This window comes from Nycticebus coucang, chromosome 20, assembly GCF_027406575.1.
Source record: "Nycticebus coucang isolate mNycCou1 chromosome 20, mNycCou1.pri, whole genome shotgun sequence".
NCBI classification, from domain to species: Eukaryota; Metazoa; Chordata; class Mammalia; order Primates; family Lorisidae; genus Nycticebus; species Nycticebus coucang.
Genome location: NC_069799.1, coordinates 67,005,241 through 67,014,752, shown reverse-complemented (window position 1 = coordinate 67,014,752; position 9,512 = coordinate 67,005,241). Strand labels below are relative to the sequence as shown.

The 9,512-nt window shown below is 49.4% G+C and overlaps 1 long non-coding RNA gene across 1 annotated transcript; it reads right to left on the bottom strand.

Annotated features, from left to right (window-relative positions):
- Positions 1-578: 578 nt before the first annotated feature.
- LOC128572961 (uncharacterized) lies at positions 579-8,094 on the bottom strand. Its single transcript, XR_008376283.1, has 3 exons — positions 7,853-8,094; positions 7,030-7,174; positions 579-2,363 (listed from the first exon to the last, which is right to left on the bottom strand). It is a non-coding gene; the product is annotated as an uncharacterized LOC128572961 (long non-coding RNA).
- Positions 8,095-9,512: the final 1,418 nt, after the last annotated feature.

Genomic DNA, 9,512 nt, shown 5'->3' with positions numbered 1-9,512 from the left:
TGCTCTGAGCACCAGCAGGTGCTGGGGCTTCTGTCCCCACCACCCACACCAGTTGCTCAGCGCAAGAGCTCCCTGCCTGCTGTGGGGTCTGCAGGGGACATGGCCCCTGCCCCTTGCTGTAGTCTCAACCTCTCAGAGGTCCTAATTTCTGCTCCTAATTTCTGTGGTTAATGGTGATTCACCTAAAGCCTCCTCACTGGTTTTGCTTTCAGCAATTGTATTTTTAAAACTCTTAACTGCAAAAGTCTTCCGAGAAAATGACAAAAGTGTTGTGCTGTCATAGTGGGAATTTCCTCAGGATTTTGTTAGAGTCTCAAAGCCCCTGTTTCATGGAGTGTGAGCTAAACGGCCATTCGCAGCCAAGACAGAGTGAGCGATTTCACCCCCAGCTGTTATTAAGAAAGAGGCTCAGACTGGATGGAAGTGGAAGACATTATTCTTAGTAAAGCATCACAAGAATGGAGAAGCATGAATCCTATGTACTCAATTTTGATATGAGGACAATTAATGACAATTAAGGTTATGGGGGGAGGAAAAGCAGAAAGAGGGACAGAGGGAGGGGGGTGGGGCCTTGGTGTGTGTCACACTTTATGGGGGCAAGACATGATTGCAAGAGGGACTTTACCTAACAATTGCAATCAGTGTAACCTGGCTTATTGTACCCTCAATGAATCCCCAACAATAAAAAAAAAAAAGAAAGAAAGAAAGAAAGAGGCTCAGGGAACGTTTCTCCTTCCCTGAGCGGCCGGTCATAGCATGGTATCATCTCCAGCAACTCTGTGCGGAAGTCCCAGGGGCTTCTGAGACATGCAGGGGCCGCTCCCTCGCCCCCGCGCACCCCTGTAAAAGTATCAGCAGGGAAGTGGGGGGTGTTTTTCCTGGGTTTTTGCTTCACTGTCCTGTAGCACCACAGGCCAAGGGGACAGAAACGGAGCCAGAACACCTGCCCGCAGCTCCACGCTTTTCTGTGCCTCCTCACCCCTCCACAGCACACAGGTGGGTGTCATGGGACAGTCTGAGACGATAGGTGCAGCTTTCTGCCACCAAGCAGGCCACGCGCCGCTGAGTTCCCCACGAACAGTGTCGCACCTTATCGGAAATTAGTTAACTGCTACTGGCATGGTGGAAGATTTTTGGGGAGAGGGATGTCCCATCTAGGGTGCAATGCCTCTTCTGAATTTCTCAGGATAAAGTACTGACCTCAGCACGGCTGCCTCTACCCGGACCCTTGGCCTCTGCCCTGCCACGAACCTTCCAGGCCTCGGTGCATTTCTGCGCCTTCATTTCTGGCAATTCACCGTGGGGTTCCTGGCACGGTGCTCTGCGCTGTGCACGTCATTTTATTACATCCTCCTGACACTCGGGGGTGGTGGCTGCCCACCGTCCTCTTTGGGACAGGAGCCTGCAACCCAGAGATAGGCTGAGTGTTGTGAACCTTTCTGGTGAGGCCGCAGCTCCTCCCAGTCACTGTGGAACAGAAACACCCGAGAAGGGTGGGAGGAAGGACACCACCCTCGCTACCACCCAGGACCCAGAAGCAGCCTCTGCGTTGATGCTGATGTCCCCCACACCCGAGTACGTCCCTTATAATCACACAGGGACCTACCCCCGCAGATTTGACGCTCCACACACAGCCTGATTTTCCGCTCGCTATTCAATCAGATTGTCATGAGCAGCCTCACGACCTCCCGTTTTGTTTGATACAGGCAAACTCACACACTGCAAAAGGTCACCAAGCTAGACTCATGGGTCCAGGCGCTGACTGCAGGGCCCAGGGCTTTCCTCCCTTGTTGAGTTCTCAACAGTGTTCTGAGCTCTGGGGCGGACGAGGGGACACGCCCGTTTTAGGGGCTTTCCCTGCATGCGACCCACCTGCCCCTCACGGTGTGTCTCTCTGAGCTGGTCCCTCTGCTGATCTGGCCCTGAAAGTCCTGGGCAAGGGCAGGAGACGCATTTCCTTCCGTCAGCAGTGAGGGTGCCCTGGTGTGCAGGGGTTTCAGATTTAGGTTTTACTAACTACACACTCACTGTTAATTCACACAGTGATTCTGTTCAAGCAACTTCTGTGTGTTCTGCGACGGGCCAGGCAAGAGTCCCCATCTCCAGGGGTTTACAGTCTGGTGGGTGTAAAGGTCTTTTAGTAAATTAATAAAGTACTTTAAAGACTACGGGAAAGTGTACCGGGTACAGCAGTCCCCACCTCAGCTATTTGTCAGCAGTGCCGAGCTCCTGTCACCGCTGTGCCGCAGTCGCCATGGTCCACACCGGGTCCCTTCATCTTCCCAAACTGAAGCTGCCCGGCAAACACCGACCTGGGAAGCCCATGTTCTCCTTCGTGTCTATGAATTTGACTATTCCAGGACCTGAGATAAGTGGAATCAACAGTATGTGTCAATGAGGAACTCTTTGTTTTTATTTTTTATTTTATTTATTTATTTTTTGCAGTTTTGCCCGGGGCTGGGCTCAAACCTGCCACTCTTGGTATATGGGGCCAGCACCCTACTCCTTGAGCCACAGGCGCCACCCAGTGAGGAACTCCTGATGAGTGAAAACCCAAGTTCATAATTACAACTGTGTTGATACATCACAGTGCTGCCTGGCTGTGTGACCACAGCGCTGACCTGGGCCACTGGTGTCCCAGGAGACACCATTTAACAGACCCTGAGGATGAGGGGGGCTGTTGTAGACCTCAGGGCAGCCACCACTGGGCTTGGGGAGGGAGCCTGGTACATGCAGGGGTGAAGCAGACACCCCCACTTTATGGACAGATGGTCATGACTCTCTGACCCCTGACTCTGTGTTTCTGCACTAAACCCTGGCTCACAGTGGCCTGGGACAGAGCTGAGTTTGGGGACTTTGGAGACGGGGATGGGGCACAGTGGTGGCTGATGGGCGCTCCAGCCCTGTGGGTTCACAGGTTCTAGGTGGGGGTGAGAGCTGGTTGGATCTGTGACATCTGTGGGAAGTGAGGGGGCCCCTGAATGCCTGGAGGGGGCTGTGTTACCCTTCTCTGGGGTCTGTCATCCAGGGGTGGACGGCACAGATAGCACCAACTGCTATCCCCTAGCGAGGTGTGCACAGCGCCTGCAAACCCTGAGGTCTGTGTCCAGGGTTCCCTGGAATGAGAACTTCATTATCATATTTAATTTTCATGGAAGCCAAGGTCACCTTCAAATCTCTTGCTCCTGACCAGATGGTTCACGAGGCCCCTTTTGGTTCAAATCCAAATTAGAGCACTCCAGGGGCTTCTGCTTGTGAGAGGTGTTTTAATACTGCAGGTTGTTTTCCTTTCTCTTTGCCTGGTTTTCCATCCAAACCTAGACCCCAGGACAGTCCCTGTGAAGCTTGCAGGGAAGAACAATGTCCTCAGGGATGCAGCCCGGATTCCAAAGTGCCACTCTTTCTTAAACAAAGGAGAGCTAAACCCACAGTGCACATTTAAAAAGGTTAAACTTTATACAGCCAGGCCAATATTTGTTTAACTACACTAAGTGAAAGATGATGGGGCTGAGGGAGCGGGGAGAGACCTTTTATTTGGTCTGATTTTCCACAAGCATCCTGCACACAGCCAGGGTGGGAAGGCTCTGACTGGAAGCTTATCAGAGCTGTCATTCCGCGTCTGCTGGGGAATCGCTCATCTTGCTCCAACTGTCACTTCTTGATGCTGACTTCAGCGCCCAGGTGACAACTCAAGTTTATCCCATATCAGATGCTTTCCACCGTGGACACGATACCCACGCAGGGGAGGTTTTGACGGCTCAAACAGAAGTTTGCAAACAGAAGGGTGCCCATCCAAATGCTCCGCAGTGGAGAGGTTATTGAGGGTTTTAAAAATTTTTTTAAAAATAATTGAAAAGCAGCACCTGCCAGGGGCCATGCATTGCATGTTTCTGTATCAGCTGAGTACAAAGCCACTGGGGTATTGCCGGCTCCCACAAGCTGCCCTCCAGCAAGCAGGTGGCCCCTGTGTGCTTCTGTTGTTTGTGACAGGGTCTCCTGTGTCCCCCAGGCTGGAGTACAGCGACACCATCACAGCTCACTGCAGCCTCAAACTCCTGGCCTGGAGCCATCCTCCTGCTTCAGCCTCCTAGTCACTGGGGCACCACTGAGCTTTCCTGGCCCCGAGAGCCTGGGCTCAGTTTTCAGGCTTCTTAGCAAAGCCAGGCTGTTGGCCTGGGGTGGGCGCCTTGGGGTCAGCCCTAGGGTGCAGGTCTAATCCCCAGACTCTAGACCTTCCAGTCTATGTTTCTGTTGGTTTGTTTTTCAGATCTAATTCCTCCCACAAAGGAAGTTATTAGGTCCCCGAGGCCCCACTCTGTTGCCTCCTGGGGGTCCAGCAAGACTTTTCCTTCCTTTTACATCTATCAGTCTCTTTTTTTCTCCTGTTTTGCAACTAGTGGCTTCAACACAGGACTGAGAAGTGCCTGGGGTGCGGAGGCACCACCTCCCTGTCCCGCTGGTCTAATTGCTTCCTCTGATGGCTCACATTGCGATGAACAACCACCCGGGTCTCTGACAAGGCCCCGGTGCAGGTTCTTTAGAGGAATCACAGAACAACACGTGTCCTGGCCTTTTTCAGAGCCTTTTCTTTGTTTAATATTTCAACCCTTCTCCCCTCCCCCTGTAGCTTTTCAGAACCAACATGCGTGGTCCGGTTCTCCACAGCAAGGCAGAGCCAGCTTTCTCAACACAACATAAATTAAAATAGACCCAAATTGATGATCGTGGTATTATTTTTCAGGCTGCATTCTCATCACAGCTATTCCTTGACACATAAGGGGAGTTCCTCTCTGCAGCAGCACCTGCTGCCTGCTGGCCCCACGCACAGCTGGTGACATTGTCACCCCAAAGTATCATCAGCATCTGTCTGTGGTCACACACTCCGTCCTGACAGCCTCAGCCAGCCAGGCCGGCTGACCTACCAGACGCGTCTCTCCAGCCTTCACAAGTCTCCGTCCCTACCTGTTTCAGGGGCTGTGCAGCCCTGGTGACACAGATTTCTGAGAATTGTAAGAGATTTGGAGGCATAGCCAGGAGAGCGTCAAATACTGTCTCTCTCCTTCTTTGGCCTGGGAGTACCTGGATGGCCCCAGTAATGGCTTAACCTTATGGATCAGGGACGTTGACTTCTAAAATTTATCCTTATTAAAAGTTTTAAAAATTATGATATCATATTTTTTATAACTGTTTAAAATCAAATATCATAGAACTAACAGTGGGCAGGAATACATTTCATTTCCTCAATGTTTTTTTGGCCTGATATCACCGTGTGAATATTCATTCATTTATTCAACAGTGATTATCGAATTCCTGCCACCAGAATGTCTACAGATGTGGGGGAGGCGGGGGACACACAAGTCCTCCTAGGGCTCACACCCCAGGGATGGTAGTGGTTGCAGCCAATAAAGATAAACTGGGGGTGCCATGGTGCTGGCAGCAAGCCAGGGGTCAGGTGCGCACACTGCAGGCGAGGGGACCCCACGGCCTCTCTCAGGAGCCAGCTCTGGGCTTGTGTCCCCCAGAAATACTATGCATGTATATATTTGTTCTTAATGTTTTTAACATATCTTACCAAAAATGCAATCACATACACATTTTTGAAACTAATTTTTCTTACTTAAAATATATTTCAAGATTTTTCAAAAAAATTAAATGTAAAAATTACCATATGATACAGTGATTCTTCTTCTGAATATATACCCCCCAAAGAACCAAAACCAAGCTTTCCAAGAGATATTTGCACACACTTCATTCAGGGCAGTGTTATTCACGGGTGCCAGTGGGCTGGGGCAACCCTAGAGTTCATGAAGCGATGAAAAGATTGGACATGGGGGCTTGCCCTGTAATCCCAGCACTCTGAGAGGCTGAGGCAGGTGGATTGCCTGAGCTCAGGCATTCAAGACCAGCCTGAGCAAGAGTGAGACCCCATCTCTAAAAATAGCTGAGCATTGGCAGGCGCCTATAGTCCCAGGTACTTGGAGGCTGACGCAGGAGGATTTCTTGAGCCCAAGAATTTGAAGTTGCTGTGAGCTATGCTGTGAATACTCTACCCAGGGCGACAGAGTGAGACTGTCTCAAAACTCAAAAAAAAAAAAAAAAGGGAGAGATGAACAAGATGTGGTCTGTCCACCCAGCCCAATATTATTTGCCTCAAAGAGGAAGGAAGTCCTGACACCTGCCCCACATGGATGAACCGTGAGGATGTTAATAGGAGTGTAATGAGCCAGCCACAAAAAGACAGATACTGCGTAGCTTCAGTACTGAGAGTCATCAAAGTTGTGGATACAGGAGGTGGAACAGTAGTTGCTAAGGACTGGGGTAGAGAGTGTTAGTTTGGGAAGACGAGAAGGCTCCATCTCCTAACGCCATCACTTTGGAAGTCAGGATTTCAACATCTGACTCTTAGTGGGGCACAAGTATTCAATCTCTGGCAGGGACCATGAATTTTGGGGGACATGACCACAGATGTGACCCCATAAATTCAACTGTCTTGTCCCTTGAGCCCGGGCAGGTCATGAAGTGGGACCCACGTTGTCTTGGGTTTACTCTGCCAACATGTGTTTACCACCTGCCTTTGGAGACCCCTGCTTTTTGGAACTGGGGCTCAGTTCAGTTTGGGAATCCATGGACATGTGGCTTTTGCTATGAAATAGTCGAGATGGCTGCAGTTACACCTCAATCATTCTGTGACAACAGTCTGGTGTTACACCAGCCCATTTGGCAAGCCACGAGCAGCTGTAACTCGCACAGGACACTGGCCTTGTGGGCATCACACAGCCCTCAGGGTGCACGCTGGGCTGGTAGATGAGGTTCAATGCCTGGATCCTGCGGTTCAAGGAGAATTTTTCAACCTTTCTGTTGATTTGGGTCACTCCATGGATAACCTGATCTATTTGGGGACTGCCTCTTGTCTAAGACAGTTTTTTTAAAAAATTGCATCAGCTAGGAAATTGAGCGTTCTACACTGATGTGATGTTAGGCGAAGCAGGCCAATTTGTTGGCGGAACGTCTTAGAATGTACAGTCAAACCTGAGAGCGATGTTGGGGTAGCTGGGTCTCCAGGTCACAGCCAGACGTAAGCACAATTGTCTTAAGACTCCAGGTTTCTGCCAGCATCTTGGCACAAGGTATGGCTCGAAAATCAGAATCCTCTCAGCCCCTCTGCCTTTTGGATCTGCAGAGGAGCGCGGGGCCCTGGCTCATTCCAATAGGGAAAATTTCAAGGTGGCAGAAGCCTCACAGAGTCACGTTAGAGAAACTCTCTGCATCTCTACTGCAGGGAATGCAATGTACCATTCATCAGAGAAAGGTTTTTATTTATCTGGTGTTCTAGATGCTTATTCAGGGAGCGCTTTCAACAGTGAAAAATTATTAGGATATTTTGAAATAGTGTGGGGGAAAATGAGCACTGTTTTGTTGCTGCTTTGTCTATCTTCCAGTTACAAAAACCAATTGTGACTAATTTAGAACCCGCCTTATTCTCAGAATCTCATCTTTTTAATTCAAAGCAGTAATAAGTAATACTCAACCTGGGTTCAAAATAGGCATTAATATTCACGACTTCATTATGTGGTGAAATGTCATTAAGCTGATACTGGCTAAGTCAAAAGACAGAATAATTTGATGCAATGGTTACTTTCTAGCTGAATAGATGCCTTCTTATTCCTTAATTATAACATCAAAAGTTCTATACCCTCTTTATTCAAAGGCCATTTCCTCTCTCCATTTTAAGTCATGGTGATTTTTACCATAATGGTGTAAGCTGCAGGCTCTGACAGAAGAATTTGTTCTCAGAACTTTTTCTTGACGGCAACTCTGTGTACCCCGATGAAAATATTTCAACATCGCTTACCTAGTCAACCTCCGAGGGGAGATGTCTCACTTGAACAAGCCTCTCGGGAGGAGCGAGCATCACGCTGCCTAACTTTTGACTTTATTTTATGCCTCGTGCTGAAAGTAACACGACATCTTTTAATGCAGCTGTGGCGACCAGTGTGGTGTTCCTTACAGATGACAAAGCATTGTTAGGTTCGAGCAAAATGTGCATTTCTTCTTAAATAGCGGTTCCTCCTCCAAGGCCGTGGGCAGGGCTGTGGCTGCTGCTGGAACATCGGTCTTCGCTGACTCTGCTTTCCTGGGCTTCTGGACCTTGCTCTTCGCCTGCACCGGCAGCTTATTAACCACCGTCCAGGAAAGGAGGTGGCCAGTTTGCTTCAGCCAGGAGCCAGCAAGCTGGCGTTAGAGAAGCTCAGCCAATTAAGTTAAGAGGGGGTGAGAGGGAAGGGCCTTTCATTTGTATAAAAGCAGGGACTTGGCGTGCTCTGCATAATGTCCCAGTCTGAGGAGTGCAATTCTGATCTGTATGGATTAGAGTATCTGAGGGTGATGGAGGAAAGCCTCTTTGGTGAATACTAAGCAAGTGACTTGTGAACCCAGCAGGTGTCTCCCCCACCCTGCAGCATTCTGGATCCTGGCTTTCAGGGTTCTGCAGTCTGCTTAAAGAAGGGAGGGAGGAGAAGCCGGGCTCAGGCCCGGGGGTTTACATTGGCCGCAAAGCATCATTTTGCTGAAGTGGAGTGAATTCTTTCCCTCTGGTAACTCTTTCCTGGGGAGTGACATTCTCACCACTAATAATTTTGCCTCTCGTGGGAAATAGTCTTCCTGGAATTTGAATTAGATTGTAAACCAGACGATTTTCTGTTACCCTTTGTGGTCACATCTTAGGCAGGCTCCCCCATCGTCAAGAAATTCAGGAATAGAAAATGGAGACACTGTCAGCCTCACTACCAGAGGTCCTGAGAGTGGGGGCTGTGAGGGCTGTGCTGTTCTCAATGTTTTCCAGAAGGTCCTCTCGCTGCACTGGGTCCCAGCTGCCCCTGAGCCCTGGGCTCAAGCTGTAGACAGAAGGGGAGAAGGGCATCTTGTGTGGGAAGCTGGACAACTGATGAGGGACCAGAGGTGATCGAAGGGGCTGGGGATTATCCTGCTGTGACTGCTGCAGCCCCCGCTGTCCGCCCGCTGGCCAGCGGTTATCCAGAAAGGGCCGACAGCCCTGGCCCTGTGCTGCTCTAATATTTCAGCAGAAGGACAGTTTGCAAAATTCCTCTTCTTTCACATTAACACCTTGAGTATTAGACAGTCGGAAGAGAGGGCAGGAAGGGAATCTGGAATTATTATAGTGCTCTGAGCCTAACGTGTCTCTGCTATCTAGGGTTATGACTTACCTTAAAAATAATTAATGTTAAAAATAGTCATGAGAAGTACAACCCACTTATATAATATTAATTTTAAAAAATTATAAAATAAAACAATTCCCCACTTACATTTTGATAACCATGACTACGTCCCTCTCTCTCACGCACAATCCCAGGAAAACCTAGTCCCTCCTGCGAGCTGCACTCACGCCACAAACAAGCTGATCAAAGCTCTTCTCTGATGTAAAGCTCCGGTAAAGGCTTCTGTTTCACGTCAGCCTTTGCAGGTGATCACAGTGGGGTGAGAATCTTCTGGAC